General features: G+C 48.2%; 1 protein-coding gene across 6 annotated transcripts in view; it reads right to left on the bottom strand.

Annotated features, from left to right (window-relative positions):
* LMF1 (lipase maturation factor 1) overlaps positions 1-17127 on the bottom strand; it is a 330506-nt gene that overhangs the window by 101246 nt on the left and 212133 nt on the right. The gene's annotated exons all lie outside the window — the stretch shown is intronic.

Here is a 17127-nt window from a genome sequence, read left to right as displayed (position 1 = left end):
AAAAGAAAAATGCTGCATCTGTCAAATTGCAGAGATCTAATGTCAGGATGGTTCAGAGGGGGGCGATTCTTTGGTAATGAAACATCAAAATAATTAAGTCCCGGTAGATCTATTAATAAAAATAATAATAAAAGTTAGCTACAAGTTCTGGCTGGGCAGGGCTTCCCTTGTCCAGTCAATGGTAATATTCAGCTAACAGAAAAACATACTGGAATCTGCCTGCTTTAGCACAGCAACAAAAGCCAAGGAGATGTGTGTTTGACTCAGTGCCAGCAAAACCATAAAATGTTGGCAATTTACTACAGACGTAGTGCCGCGCCACTGTCCCAAAGGACCCAAATAAACTTCAGATGTAGAGTATATATATTTTACTTTATATATATATATATAAAAAAATCTGCTTGTTCATTTTTAACCCCCTTCCCCAGCCTTCCGCATGTGGAGGGTTTTCAAAGCAGAAACAGGTCCCTCCACCATGCCTAGTGAAGCCTTGGAAACAAAAAGTTAGAAGCATGAAAAATCAGAGAAATGCTTCGTGTCTGGGCATTGGGTTTCTTGTGGAATGATGGCTACAGACACTGGAGGGGAAAGGGCCTTGGGAGAAATTCTCCCATGAAATTTTATGCATCTGTGTTATAAAATATCCCTGGGGATTCGCGTTCAAGTTCACAGAGCTGCACTTGCAAAGTCACTAACATAGGTGAAACCTTCCTGTATGTGACATTTACTTACCCAGCCAAACTCTGCTCATGACGAGTCAGCCCTGATTTACACAGTGGTAAATGTCCATTGGTTTATATTTTACCAGGGGTACATTTAAGTGGTAGATTTTGGATTCCAGCAAATTGGATGGGGAAAGAAAGAAGATCTATAACTGAACTGTTTGCTTTCCAGACAGCACCCCAGCTCATGGTCAAAACTTTCCTGCCAACTAATAAAGACCACATTTCCATGGTCCATAGCATACCTGTTTATTGACATTATTCCTACATTGCAAGCCCTAGGGCTGCTTGCCGTACATAGAATTAATTGTAGATGTATTACAGATTCACCTATTCATCGTTTACATTCTTGGAGGAGCACAGAGCTAAAATTACACCAGAAACTGCTGGGCCATTTGGGCTATTTATTTGTTCAGAATTGCTTTACAATAATCAGCCAAGCTAGCAACAGACATCTTGACTCTGATGGCCTAAGGACTTAGGGAACTTATAGGATCTTACTGCAGCTTAATTTTCTTCTATTTGCAGGGGAAATGCCTGTTACTAATGGCATCAGCAAAATGCCACATTTGGTCACAGAGAATGGTTCAGATTCTGATTTCAGTTACACCAGTGGAAATTTGACCAATGGACTTACACCAGGGTGACTGAAAGCAGAATTGGGAACCATGGCTCTCTCTGGATACAGGGGGAAGCATTAATCAAATAAGGGGAAGCTTTTTACGTTGAATGCACTGCCATTGCACATCAGAGTAACAAGGTGTGTGCCCGACCTAGGATATGGGAACTCAAGATAATGAATGATGTTTAGGACTTGATCCTCCACTAGAGTGGGAATAAAAACCTTCCCGGCCCAGGTGTACTGAATCCAGGGCCTCCTGATCTGGGTGATGCTGAGAGAAGTAGTGCCACTTCCATGGTACGGCCCTTTCGCCATCCCCGCTTCTCATGGAAGCTCCCTTAAAGAAGCTTCACAGATGACTGACACTCAGGAATCCTGGTGGCAAAGCCAGATGGAGGGGGAGCTCAGAAGTAGCCAAGCACCACGGCATTACCCCTGGGACATCTGTGCAGACATCCATGGGAGAATGAATGCGCCTAAAGGTAACATTAACTCACGCAGTGCTCTCTCTCTGGCAGCAACTGTCCAGCCATGGACGAGTCAGCCAGTATTCAGAGGGGTAGCCATGTTAGTCTGGATCTGTAAAAGCGGCAAATTTCCACTACATGCGTCTGACGAAGTGGGTATTCACCCACGAAAGCTCATGCTCCAAAACGTCTGTTAGTCTATAAGGTGCCACAGGATTCTTTGCTGCTTTTTCAGTCAATATTAGCACACAACCCTGATAGAACCTGGCTTCTGGCTGGGGAGGGTCTGGGGCAGGAAAGCAGCCTTTGCTACCATACTTCTGGGGAATGCCTTCCCTCTGGATTTCCATGATCTATGGACACTGTCCCACAACTCCAGGGTTCCCAAATACCCATCCCTTGTTGACAGCTGAGTGGTACTCAGACAAAATATTAGGTCCCGATCCACCTTTTGGCAGCTAATAGCATTCCACAGCCCCCTTTCACTTGCCCTTTTCTGTCATTTCTATTGCCTCCACGAACTGGCGAATGAAGGGCTCTGTATGAACTAAGTCTCTTTCCCTTTCTCGTGCATTTCCCCATTCTTCTCCTGCATTTCCCCTTGCAGGGGTTTTCATGTAACACCACCAAATAGACTGTGCTGATGATAACTCTCTCAAACCTGGCCTCAAATCCAGGCACATCTGTTGTGCCACCAGACAGAACTGATCATTCATCATCAAGTTAATACATGTTGGTGCTTCCCTGGAAATCCTCTTGCATTGGAATTTTCTATCTATGTTGCCCCTTCTCTCTCTGCAGCAGTGACAATAACATACTGAACGGACTGTGATGTCTTAACAACAAAGTTCACATTCCTCAGCAAAATACAAGGTGGAATTATACACCAATATTTTAAATTGCCAATTATGAGCATATTGCAAATATGGTCCTTTAACTGGCTGTTGTTATGACTCCCTATTAAAGAAGACAAACTTTTCCACACAGCGTAAGCCCTTGCAAAAGCACTGAAAACGTTTAAAACCAACCAGCCATGATATATTTATTATATTTTCATATATATATAATTTCATGAAAAGGAACGTACTGAGTGGAAACGCCATTTAAAATGTGATCCCAGATGGTGGCAAAGCTCTAAAATTGCAAGGCAACATGTAAAGAAAGATTAACGACCTAAAGCAGGCACAAATTTATGAGGTGAAAGCCCCCGTAATCCTAGAGAAAAATGATACCAAACGTTAGACTAGACAGCGAGAAAATACCTCTGCTCCGTTCATATGGCCTTTGCTATTTTACATTTCGCTTTAATATATGTTACACTTGGGCTCACTTACTCTTTTCTGCTACAAGACAGGGGGATCACTTTGGTACAAGAGCGAGCAGATGCATTTGCTGGCTCCCAGCCGGCGCCCCCTTATCTAGCAACAAACGGTTGATATAAGCAGCTATTTTATTTCAGCATCTTTCAAAGGGATCATCCCCCTCAATGCTTCCCATAGGTAAATAATAATAGATGATGGATGGATAATCAAGGCATCACCGTAAAGCCTCAGGGTCCGAGAAAGTGAAACAGATTTTGTAACCTGTGCAACACTAAGGATCACAAGCTAGTTTCAATTGTTCATTCTGGGCACAAAGAAGCGACGCCCTGTAAGTTAGCCAGCATTCCATCCAGAGGCAGTGTGGTCTAAGCACACAATTACTAGAGCCAGCAATTCAGAAGTCATAATTCCAGTTTTTACATGCATTGCCGCTGTGCACTTGGGCAAATCACTTAAACGCTCTGCTTTCATTTACACCAGCTGAGGATCTGCCAAATGGGATCGATATTACAGAAGCTACCTCATAGGAGGTGAGGTGAGGATTAACACGTTTGTAAAAATCTTTTGCAGGTAAAAAGCAATACTTAACTGATAACTGTTACCATTCAGCAAAGCACTTGAAGTCAGTGGTACTTAATTGCTAGTTTAAATACTTTGCTAAATTGGGGGCAAATCATTTATAAAATTAAAAAGAAAAAAAAATCATCCAGTCAGAAGCTGGTTCCATTTTTTAAAGTACAAACGACTTTTTCTAAATCTGACTGTTCCTCGGTTTGGCTGCCGCACTCAGCATCAGAACATAGAAAATCTGTAGAGAGCCTCTGACACAGCACCTAGTTGGTGTTTGCCGTGTGCCATGGAAGACGTTTACAATGATCCTTTGGCATAACAGAAACAAAGTCACCAGGACCAAATGCTGCCACAGCATTGCTGTCTCCTGCTTTGAAAATAAATGTTTCTGCTTCCTCTCAAAAGCTAAGTAGCAGCAAAACGATGTTTCCCTGTAACAATATTCTGCTCCCAAAGGTTGCAGGGGTTTCACTAGCGGAGGGTCACTGCAGCTAGAGGTGCCATTTAAAAATCTGTTTAAATATAAACACCAAAAAAGACAAAAAAAGGTATCTGACTTCTATAAACAAGTAAAGCTCACCCTTGCAAGGAATGAGATGGGCAGGGGAGGAAGAAGGTGGAAAAAATGTTTGCCGGATGTGAAAAAAATGACAAAACAACCTCACATTCAATTAGCAGAAAACACATAGCCCAGTAAAAGGTAATACAGTGCTAAGAAACATATTCTTCAGCTGCCTGCTGCCCCGGAGAGGGGAATGGGACTCAGGTGGGGGAAACTTGGCAGATGCCTGCCTCATTTTGTTCTCAGTTTGTTAAACGGAGTTCCTGATTTCTTTTTAACCTTTATACCCTCATCATAAGGTTTCCAGTTCTCTCTTTTTCCCAGTAGTGGAAACGTTGTAAAGTTCCTTACACTATGAAGACTCCAAATGTAAACACAGTTGGAAGGGAGAGGGAAGGGAAAGTTAAGGGCCACATACTGTGAGATGCTGAGTTCAACTGACTCCCTTTGACCTCAGCAACAGCAAAGGGGGCCCAGAACCAATGCTGGATCAGACGCTAACTCTGAAAGACACACATGTAAAGAGGCAGAGGACACAATGCTGACTGTACTGTAGCATATAATAAAATTGGCCAAGCACTGTGCCGCATTTGGGTAGGGTTATGCAAGAAATGATTTTAACAGATGCACATCAACAGAGGCCTGTGAGATAAGAACTGGACCCAAATGGGCCCAGAGTAATCCATTAAGATTCCAGTTAACTTGTTATTGTGTTTAAACTTTGCAAATTTGTTAGCTGAGTCTCTCAGTGGAAGTCACATCTCATCCGTACAGATTCCATGTGATCAAAGCTAGTCTTAGTATCTGATATTTGGCTGTAGAGTGAGAGAGGCCCAAACTAAACCCCCAGATATGCATACACTCAGACTTTGGAAAAGACTGGAACTGGGCGTGGTTCAGATCCATCTTCTTCTGTATCAGGAAGAAGAGATGATGTTCAGTGAGAGGTCAGCTCTTATCAATAGCTCCCTGATGGCTTCTAAATTGTTTAAGTTCAATGGAAGGTGTGCCTTTCTTGAAGAATCCCCATAGAATTATACAGACACTGCAGACATGGAAATGTAGAAGACCTTTCCTTTTAGAACCACTGACTTCACTTGGAACTGCTGGCATTCAAAACAGTCCTTTATTTAGGTGCCTCAGTAGGGACTTAGGAACCTAACTTTAGGCCTCTGGGCCAAGATTTTCAAAAGTGACTAGCAATAATGGATGCTCAGCCTAAGGCATCTCGAAGGGACCCAATTTTCAGAGGGTAGGTGCTGAACACTTTCTGAAATTCAGGTCTAACGCTGGGCACCCAAAAATCACGTGTTTTTTTTTGAAAGTCAGTTATTTATAAACACAAAATTTTCAGATTACTGCAACACTTGTTTCAGGGTCCGAGACTAACCTATTCTATAAGGATGCCTTTTAGGGCTATGAGCTTGTCCACATGTGCAAATCTAGAGCACACAAGTTTGCTGCACACGAACTTGCCATGTGGACCCTGCTACCTTGCACTAAAAGTTCTGTAGTGCACTTTGACGTATTGCTTTTCGACATGAGTGTGTGTCAAAGCGCCCTATGGAGCTTTCAGTTGATTCACACCTTGGTGCAGACAAGCCCTTAGTCTGTCACTTTGGGGAAGGGGTGGTAGGAATTATTTTGACCTGCCAGATCTGCCTGTTAACAGCAATGGAATCTGGCATTTAATCTACCATTCACCACACTAAAAATTTATGGCCATCACCTCCTCTCAAAAAAGACCCATATTGCTTCACTTAAAAAAAAAGTCCTGTGTTAAAACTGGAACCATATCTCCTTCGGAATGATTTTTTTGCATGACCATAAATACGATGCCCAGTGCGAGGCCAAGGAACACCATGCTGCAATCAGAGGGGAGTTTATCTAAGGAAAGCTCATGGCTCGTGCCTGTGTTTAGATTAGGCTGTTTTGGGACCTGGATATATATATATTTTTTTGGTTAAACACAAACAAGAGTTAAAACTGGCGATGAACAGTGGGCTCTTTCATAAAATGTGTTCATAAAGGGTAAATTGTGTCATTAGGAACTCGCTACCTTGTTGAACATTTGAATTCCTCAAACTGGAACACCACTTAGCCTTAAGCCAAATCAAACTAAAAGAGGCGGGGGCAACCTAAGAGTTGTAGGCTGCCTGGTTTAACTTTTCAAATAAATGAACGACACGTTAAAACTGATCATCGACCTCAACCAGGCTGTTTAAACAAGCCTCCTGGGTTTGAGCAGTCAACACTGCAAACTGCATTTCCGAAGAACAAATGAAGATGCTGGTAACCTGTAGAAAGCATTTTGGTGCTGGTTAGTTCTGAAAACCGCATGTGCAGATCTTGGAGAACACTAAGGAAAACCAATGTGAGTAAATTGTAACAGTCATAATAAAAATCACAAACTCCCAAGCGGCTTCAGATAAAAAGCAGACTGAATTTCACCTCAGGGACCCTGGTTCAAAATCCAGCCCTTGTGTACAGTGACTGGCAACTGCAGTGATTGGATGTTTTTACAAGGCTTGGAAGGCTGAAATGAGTTGACGAGCATCAGCTCCCGTCATCCTGGATGTTTGTACGAAGAACTGCCATGTGTTCCTGGAAAACCGCTACATCTCTAACTTAGAACAGACCTCTCTAGATAGGAATGGCATCTGAAATAATGCTGCACCCCGTTTCAGGGGCGCAAAGATGGATGGGTTATAGATAAAGCTCTGGATGGGGACTAAGGAAATCTGGGTTCTCTTCTGTGGCTCACAGACATCTTGTGAGATTGTGGGCAAGTAACTGAGGGCTGGTAGACACATAATAGCTATGCTAGCAAAACTGTCAGTTAGGAGTGTGAAAAAAAAAATCACACTCCTAGCTGACATAGCTGTGCCAGCAAAAACCCCAACGTAGACTCAGTTATATTAGCAGGAGTCCTGTTGTCGGCATAGTTCTTCATTCAGGGAACTGCAGTGCACTGTACTGACAAAAGAACTCTTATACCTGTACAGCTATACTGGCAAACTCTTTCTAGTGTAGACAGTAATGCTCTGCGTTGGCCTAACACTACTCCCCTGTCCTCTATCTCTCTGGACTACCTTGTTCTTTAAATGCCAAAGCAATAAGCCAAATTTGTAAGTTCTTATTCATTTTTACTCAGGCCATACTTGGGTAAAACTCCCAGACAGAGGAAAGAGCCAAAAGCCAGGTCTTTGAGATCTGAGAAAGAAAGGATCTGGGCGAATGACTGGAAGTAGGAAGTACAAGAAATCTTTATTATTTATCAGCTAGTACTAAAAAGTGGGCTAAGACCGTCTCCGAACAAACAGAAGGCACAGCCCCTGCTCTGAGCACTTTTACAATGTACAGCCTGATTCCGCAATCGGTTACATATATGTGGAAGGGAGGGGAGGTCCTTCTGTGCAGATAGAATTGCAGGTTCAAGCCTTATTTCAGAGGTGTAATGAGCGAGAATGAAAAGCAACAGGAAGGCAGGGACATGTTCTGTAGCTATTAAAAAAAATAAATCACATGGTTACTTAGCTTTGGTTCCATGTTTAAAATAGTGGATTATTATTATCAACATTATCCTGACAAAAGTTGTTAGGAGATGTGTTTTCATGATAGCTCCAGCTTGATTTTACTGATTTAAGAGATTTTGAATAATTCAGATGCATTTAAATCTTTAGCTACATGCCCAAACTTAAGCAAACCCAAGGTTTACATGACACTATTTAAAACCCTCATTTCTTATCCCGATAAATAAAGGGCTTTCAGAACGGCACTTGAGTTTTCTGTTCATGGCAGAGATGGGCCTAGTCTATGAAAGTTGGGTCTTTATCCAAGTTTGCTGAAAGTATGGAGGATTTAGCTTTTGGCATTTCAATTCAGTCTATTATGGTTATGGGCACCAGCTGCATAATTTGGATGGAGTTTCTGGAAGCTCGAGGGGCTGGCTCTGGGTTTTCTGTCCAGATCTGAATCTAATTTGTCACCACCAAAAATTCTATAACCAAAATTCAAGAAACTGATCATGCAAATTTTTACTCAAGTGAGTAATCCTCATAGTTCCATTGAAGTCAATGACCTTCATGTGTATGGACGGCTCTCTGGAGTAAGGGACAGGCTTTGGTTCTGCAAAATACTTAAACTTCACAGAGTGGGAATGAGCTTAAGCAGATGCTTAAGTGCTTTGCTGAATCGCAATCAGAAAGGCTATAGCATTGCATCTCTTTGCAAAAGACATCAATATACTAGCAGTGACGCTCTTTAGATGAAGGCTTTGTGAGATCAAAGAAAATTTTTAAATGCACTTAAAATGGTTTTATGAACTATTTTAATACCCTCTTGCATTTTCCCTAAAACAAAATATCAGCAACCACAGTGAAAAGACGGTTACTCACCTTTGTAACGGTTGTTCTTCGAGATGTGTTGCTCATATCCATTCCAGTTTGGTGTACGCGCCGCGCGTGCACATTCGTCGGAAAACTTTTACCCTAGCAACTCAGTGGGCCGGCAGGTCGCCCCCTAGAGTGGCGCCACCATGGCGCTCCATATATACTCCTGCCGGCCCACCCGCTCCTCAGTTCCTTCTTGCCGGCTACTCCGACAGTGGGGAAGGAGGGCGGGTGTGGAATGGATATGAGCAACACATCTCGAAGAACAACCGTTACAAAGGTGAGTTACCGTCTTTTCTTCTTCGAGTGATTGCTCATATCCATTCCAGTTAGGTGAATCCCAAGCCTTACAAAGGCGGTGGGGTCGGAGTGAAATGTGGCAGAATAAAACTGCCGAGCCAGAGGCTACAGCCTCTCTTGACTGCTGAACCAGGGCCTACTGCGAAGCAAAGGTATGGACCGAGGACCAATGGAGCTTCACGACAGATCTCGTGGGTAGAAACACGAGCCAGCAAGGCGGCAGATGAAGCCTGAGCCCTGGTAGAATGCACGGTGATGTGGCTTGGGGAAATATGAGCCAAATCATAACAAGTGGGGATGTCCGCCATCACCCCAGATGAGATCCTCTGAGAGGAGAACAAGCAAGCCCTCCCTTTGGCCCGCTACCGGGACAGAGCTGGGGCACCTTAGGAAATGGTTCTGTCAGCACAATATAATGCGAGCACTCCCCAGATGTCCAAGGAGTGCAACGGTTGTGCCCATTGCGTTGAATTGTGGGTAACATGAAAAGCCAAAACCACCTTAGGGAGGAAAGCCGGGTGCGGTCATAACTGCACCTTGTCATTGTGAAACCTAGTGTACGGCGGAACCCCCGTAAGAGCTCTGATCTCAGAGACCCGTCTGGCCAAGACTAGGTTGAGGTCCCAGGTCGGGGCTGGGCGGCGCACCCGAGGGTGCAAGCGCTCCAAGCCCTTGAGGGACCTCGAACCCATAGAGCGTGAGAACGCTGAACGTCCATCTCAGCCTGCTGGAAGGTAGAGATGGCTGCTGAGTGTATCCTCAGCGCTGATACCGCCAGGTCCTGCCGCTGAAGGCCAGAGGCAGGCCAAACAGAGGGGATCGAGACCTCAGCAGGAGCAAGATCGAGCGTATTGCAGCTGTAAAAGAAACGCTTCCACCTGGCCCGGTACGTTGACCAGGTGGAAGGCTGCCTGTCACCCCGACTCAGGTACGCAGGAGCTACCGTGAGGCGAAGAGGCTGCAGGTCCGAGCGACGAAGTCTGTCGTTGCCCTGAGTGATGAGGTCTGGGCTGACAGGCCGAGTAACGTGGTATGTCAGCGCTGCCTGGACCATTCTGGAGTGATCATGATGATGCACGCTCTGCCCCTGCGGAGTTTGAGCAGGACCTAATGAACCAGTGGGAACAGTGGGAAGGCATAATGCAGTTGGCCTTTCCACGGCATCAGGAATGCGTCCAAGATCGATTCCGAGGAGAGATCTTGGAAGGAGCAGAATACCTGGCATTTCCTGCTCTCGCGGTGAGCGAACAGGTCTGTGTGAGGAAACATCTCCACTTCCGGAAAGCGGGACGCCTCACATGGGGCAGAGTGATCACTCGTAAGGCAGGAAAGACCTGCTGAGGCAAAGAGTTAGGACGTTCCAAACGCCTGGGAGAAAGGACGTCGCCAGCTCCATCGAGTGGGCCATGCCAAAGACCCGGAAATGGATGGCCTCCTGACAAAAAAGGGGGGGGGAGGACTATTTCCCCCCTGAATACTTATGAAGCACCTGGTCGTTGTGTTGGCTGTAAACACCGAGATACAACGGCCTCGCAGCTGTCGCTGGAACCCCTGGCATGCCAGGCGGACTACTCTCAATTTTTGGGGCATTGATGAGGAATGCCAGCTCCCTAGAAGACCAAAGGCCTTAAGCTCAGAGGTGACCATGAACACTCGAGCAGAGAGATGAGGCGTCCGCCGTCAGGGGCAGTGAGCCGGACTTGGAGAGGACGGAGGCGGAGCTTGGCGTGTTTGGTTACAAACTTGCGGGCAACCATGGACCCAGGAGACTGAGACAAGAACGAGCTGAGGTCGTTGGGAAAGCCTTCAGACCTCAGATGATTGTTGCCATCGCCTAAAATCTCAGTTGCGATAAGCAGGCTCCGGCTAGGTAGGAGACCAGGATAGCCCCTAGGGAGCCCAACCTCTGCGTGGGGACCAGAGTGGATTGCTCTATAATAAACAGCAGGCCTTGACCTGTGAATAAGACCGTGGCGATGCCCACGCGCTGAGTGGTTTGTGTCTCAGAGTCTCCGTGGATAAGCGAATCGTCCAGATACGGAAAAACGCATATCCGACATCAGCGACGGTAGGCGGCGACTATGGCCGTAAACCGGGAGTATTGACAGTCGGCTATAGAGCGGAGGCATCTCCCGTGCGGAGGGAAGATGGCATTGCGAAAGTACGCGTCCTTCATATCCAGGGCGGCACAGTAGCCCCCAGGAGGCAAGGATGGAATAATGGTTCCCAGGGATACCATGCAGAACTCCAACCTTATCCTAACCCGGTTGAGTCCGTGCAGGACCAAGAAGGTCTGAGACCTGTGTTCGAGTGGGGGACTAGGGCATAACGGGGGTAAAACCCCTTACCCCTTTCGTCCGCTGAAGTGGGACAGGGCTGGAGCAAATTCAAGGTGGTACCTATGCTCCATCGCGCGCAGGACCCAGCGATCTGAAAGTAACTGGGGCCATGCCAGGAGAAAGCGGGATCGGGATCCCGTCCTGCGACTGGTACACCGCCCTCAGGTGAACCTTGGAAGGTCCGTCTTTGGTCCCAGTGGTAATTGCGAGGGACCTTGACTTTGGCTCTTCAGGGGTCCTGACGTTCGTCTGCGACCACCTTGGTCCTGCCGTTTGCCAGAGTTCTGCCTCTGGCTAGGCACAGAGTATGGCGGCTGGGGCCAGAAAGGCCTGCGTTTGGTCGCTGGCGTATACATGCTGAGACGCATTAGGACCCTATTGCCCACCAGACTTCGCAGTCTGGGGCTGTCTCTGCCGCGAAGATGCCTTTACCAACAAGGGGTAAATCCTGAATGGCATACCGCAGCTCCGGCCGGAGGTTTAAAACCTGAAGCCATGAAAGGCAACTCACGGCGACACTCAAGGCCAGAGTGCTGGCCGCAGAGTCTGCTGCGTCCAACGAGGCCTGGAGGGACGCTCTGGGAACCTTCTTTCCCCCCGTCCTCCAAGACGGCAGCGAACTCCAGGTGGAAGTTTTGAGGGAGAAACTCCTTCACTCAGGTGCTATAATTATCGCAGCTAAGCAAGGCTTGTTGCTTTGCTACCCCGAGCTGCAGGGCCCCTGCAGAGTACACCTGGCGGCCAAGCCTGTTCATTCGCCAAGCCTCTTTCTGCTTCGGGGCTGGCGCCCGCTGGCCATCATATCAGGATCGTGGTCCTGAGCATAAAATCTGCGCATATGGGATGACACGGATGCGTGTCCGGACGGCCATGGAGGTACTAAAAGAAGGCACAGGCAGAGTCTCTGACTCACTCGGACCTTGCCCAACTCGGCACCGGGGACCGGCATCGGGAGGCGTATCGGTACCTGGAACGAGATCCAGACCCGCAACCAGAACGGTGTCGGGGGGTCGACCGAGATCTCGAGGCTCGGAGAAGGGCTACAGGAGTCAAGGTACCTGCCCCGGTGCCAGAGGTCGGAACGGTGCCGATAGCGGGGCGGCGAACGGGATACCGACCGGTGCAGCGAGTGTGACCAGTACCGAGGAAAACAGCACCGGGACTGCCAGTGGTGTCCGGCGTGCCGACAGGACTCGGAGTGTCTGCGGGACCGTGATCATGAACGGTGCCGCTCTGCTGTGCTGACAGGGGACAGTCCCCTGAAGAGACTGTATTACCCGTACCGGCGGTGCCCGGGTCAGGCAGCACTGACTCTGTCATGGCGCTGAGAGCCCTCGCCGTTGGTAACATCTCCGGCGTGAAGGGAACAGCAGGCTCAACCACAGTGCGTACTGGGGAGCTGTCAGGCACCGGATTCGACGGCCCTCGTGGGACCGGGATCCACGGTACCGAGGTCATCAGAGCTTCGGTAGGTGTCGGTGCCGGACGATCCGAGTTAGATAAGCTGTCTGGCTGCGGTGCCTTCAGCACTGAAGCAGCGGGAGTAATACGCTCAACCACGGCGCGTGCCGGGGAGCCGTCGGGCACCGGATTCGATAGCCCTTGTGGGACTGGAATCGACGGTGCCGATGTTGTCGGTGCCTCAGAGGCGTCGGTGCCGGGCAATCCGACTTAGACTAGCCCTCTGGCTGCGGTGCCGTTGGCATGGAAGCAGCCGGAGCAGGAGCTCAACCACGGCGCGTGCCGGGGAGCCGTCAGGCACCGGATTCTACGGCCCTTGTGGGACCGGGATCGACGGTGCCGACGTCATCGGTGCCGCAGCAGGTGCCGGTGCCGGGCAATCCGACTTAGACGAGCCCTCTGGCTGCAGTGCCGCTGGCACGGAAGCAGCAGGAGCAATACGCTCAACCACGGCGCGTGCCGGGGAGCCGTCAGGCACCGGATTCTACGGCCCTTGTGGGACCGGGATCGACGGTGACGACGTCATCGGTGCCGTAGCAGGTGTCGGCGCCGGGCGATCCGACTTAGACGAGCTCTCTGGCTGCGGTGCCGCTGGCACGGAAGCAGCAGGAGCAGTAGCTCAACCACGGCGCGCGCCGGGGAGCCGTCAGGCACCGGATTCTACGGCCCTCGTGGGACCGGGATCGACGGTGCCGACGTCGTCGGTGCCGGGCGAGCCATCTTAGACGAGCTCTCTAGCTGTGGTGCAGTTGGCACAGAAGCAGCAGGAGCAGTAAGCTCTACCACGGCGCGAGCCGGGGAGCTGCCAGGCACCGGATTCCGTGGTCCTGGGGGACTGGAATCGACGGAGCCGAAGTCATCGGTGCCTCTGCAGGTGTCGGTGCCGGGTAATGCAACTTAGGCGAGCTCTCTGGCTGCGATGCAGGTGGCACGGAAGCAGCGGGAGCAGGGGGCTCAACCACGGCGCGTGCCGGGGAGCCGCCAGGCACCAGCAGGAATCGTAGGCTCTCTCGACCTCAGAAGAAGGGAGCGGTGCCGAGTCGACATCGGTGCCGGCGACGGTCGGTGCCGAAAGGCCTTGGTAGTACCGGCGGGGTCCGGTGCCGAGGAGGCGCTTCTGCCCGCCGCTTGAACATCGCTCGGCGCCCAAGGTGGAGGGGTAAGTGAAAGTCCCGCACCTTTTTGTTCTCGGCTTAAAAGCCTTGCAAATGGGGCACTTATCTGTCAAGTGTGATTCCCTGAGGCACTTCAAACAGGAGTCATGTAGATCTCTCTTCGGCCGCAGCTTCTGGCAGGCCGGGCCCCTTTTAAAACCCGGTGAGTCATGCATGGCTCCGGCACTGGGCTCATGGAAGGGGCTACTTCCTGAACCCCGCTAACTAAACTAACCATGTTAGCAAAGAAAACACGTATAACCATACAAATATATATATAAAAGGGTTATAACTGCATAATTATATACGAGAAAACGAGCAGCTAGGGAAGTAGAGGTCAGCTAAGCCGCGCTCCACTGTTCCAACGACCGACACGGGCGGTAAGAAGGAACTGAGGAGCGGGTGGGCCGGCAGGAGTATATATGGAGCGCCATGGTGGCGCAACTCTAGGGGGCGACCTGCCGGCCCACTGAGTTGCTAGGGTAAAAGTTTTCCGACGAATGTGCACGCGCGGCGCGTACACCTAACTGGAATGGATATGAGCAATCACTCGAAGAAGAACTAAATAAGAGCTGAAACAAGCTGTCTAAAACACATGCAAATATGCACCAGGACCACCGGAGGCAGCACTGTGTTGCAGCCGGATAGATGAGTAAGGATGGCGTTTGCAGCATTAAGGTGATTGTTACAGAACTATGAGGGACAGAGAGTAGCTCTGATAATACTTCCCTACTCTATGCACTGGCCTTGGACTTTTCAATCAAACACACTGAAAAATAATCAAGACTTTTTTTTTATCCCCCTCCCCCAGAAAAAAAAAAGTCTGAGCAATACATCAATTATTATTAGTTATTATTTGTATTTCCATAGCACCCAGCAGCCCCAGTCACAGACCAGGACCCCGCTGAGCTAGGTGTCGTATGAACACAGAACAAGGCTTGATCCTCACTGATTCTCGGGCTCCCCCTGCCTCCCCCAATCCCTCACCTGGAGGGGATGAGGCTCCAATGTCAGCCCTGGGGTGGCAGCAGCAGTGCAGACATGAGGATGGCAATGGGTTGCTAAGTCTGCTGTGAAAAGAGATATTGACGAATGTCACTTTTCACATTGCCACCCTTCTGTGCTGCCGCTGGCGCTGCGCTTCCTTCAGAGCTGGGCGCCCAGCCAGCAGCCGCTACTCTCCGCTCTGCTGTCAGAACTGGGTGGCGGTGTATGTACTTGGGGGCGGGGCAGGACATAAACACAAAGAAGGGGGGTCCCAATCGAATACGTTTGAGAACCACTAACCTCTATATAATTAAAGTGGTATAACTTCTGTGTGTACAGAAGACCCAAGACAACTTTGCTGAACTCTGGCAGTGTAAAGGGGCCTTAACGTGAACGACAATTACATAGTAAAGTCGGCTCATTACATTCCCACAGTGGTGTACAGATGCCTCAGTGTAAGAGAGAGTGAGGTGCTCAGGCGAATGTTCTCTCTATTTGTATCTTTCACTCATTTTGGCCTGTGTGGAGCAGGGCATGAATAAAAATAACCCTCTGCCTCCAAGAAAAAAAACCTGCCAAAGCATAACAAACTGGAACAGAGTAAACTTCACTTTTACCATTTTAAATCCTTCTTTATGTCAGCCATGAAAAAAGAAAAACAGATAACGGGTCCACATCTGCACCCATAAGGCCGAACTAGAAGGCATTTCTGCAATAGTTCGTTTAAAATTTCTTCCTGCCAGCAAAGGATGCAGATAGAAAAAGGTCAGGATAGACAAAATTCATTCATTTGAAATGCTGAGATCTGATACACAAACTCTTCCAGGGCATTTGGTTTCTCTCTCCACTTCTAGTGAATTGTACCTTTTAGAACTGCTTAAACTTTCTCCTACTGAGGCCATTCAAAACAAAATCTAAATAAAAGAAATGAGAGTGTTAAAAACAGTGAGTTTCTGCAAAGATACACCCATTTACAAACTGAACGTGTGGTAGAATTGATAGATGAGTTAAATCTTGTCATTAATGCCAAGAAATGGGTCTGGGCATCTTTGTTAATGGCAAAACAAATACGTTGATAAGGGAGGTCTATACACTCTGGCTACTGGAAAATGGAAAACTGGGTTTTCAGCTAAACGAAAACTTTCAAGGAAAGTGCTGACTTATCAAAAATCCCAAACCTATTTTTCTGAAGAAAAGTTGATTTTTTTTCTGAGTAACCTGCCTCGGGTCCCCTGTTCTGCTATCATCCCCCTCGTGCATTTGGAATGCTTAAAGGACTTGTCAAGTGAAGCTTTAACAGAGAAAATAACTTTGGGCAATAAGATGGTGGGAGCATCGCTGAAGTTCAGTGTCTTGCAGACCTGTGGTATATGCAGCTGTGATAGATGCATCCGATGAAGTGGGCTGTAGCCCACAAAAGCTTATGCTCAAATAAATCTGTTAGGCCTGGTCTACACTAGGGGAGGGGATCGATCTAAGATACGCAACTTCAGCTACGTGAATAGCGTAGCTGAAGTCGAAGTATCTTAGACCGAGTTACTTACCGTCCTCACGGCGCAGAATCGACGTCCGCGGCTCACCCTGTCGACTCCGCTACCGCCGTTCGTGTTAGTGGAGTTCCGGAGTCGACAGGAGCATGTTCGGGGATCGATATATCGCGTCTAGATGAGACGCGATATATCGATCCCCGAGAAATCGACTGCTACCCACTGATACGGCCGGTAGTGAAGTCGTACCCTGAGTCTCTCAGGTGCCACAAGTACTTCTGTTATTTTTGCGGATACAGACTAACACGGCTGCTACTCTGAAATCTGTGACAGAACAGGAGATCATTAAAAAAAACCCCATAATTTCAAAAGTAAGAGGCCTGATTTTCAGATCTCACAAATCCCAACTGGAAGTCAACGGGAACTGTGGGGGATCAACATCTTTGGAAATCAAACTGCACCCTTTTCTGGGCCTTCCCTGGTCTATACGAGAAAAACCCTTACAGCTAAGGCCATAGTTCAGCAATCCAGCCGTATTCAGCTAAGCACTTAAGCACATTATAAACTTCTACTACCTAATTTTAAGCACATGAAGTTAATGGGACTTAAGCCCATGCTTAAAGTTAAGCAAGTGCTCATGTGCTTTGCTAAACAGAGAGGGACTTAAGTACGTGTTATAGTGCTTTGCTGAAAAGTTGAACGCAGCAGGCACCAACCTATCTGTGTTATTTTGCCCTGATGTT

Source organism: Gopherus evgoodei, chromosome 10 (assembly GCF_007399415.2).
Source record: "Gopherus evgoodei ecotype Sinaloan lineage chromosome 10, rGopEvg1_v1.p, whole genome shotgun sequence".
NCBI lineage: Eukaryota > Metazoa > Chordata > Testudines > Testudinidae > Gopherus > Gopherus evgoodei.
This window is presented reverse-complemented; position numbering and strand designations above follow the sequence as displayed.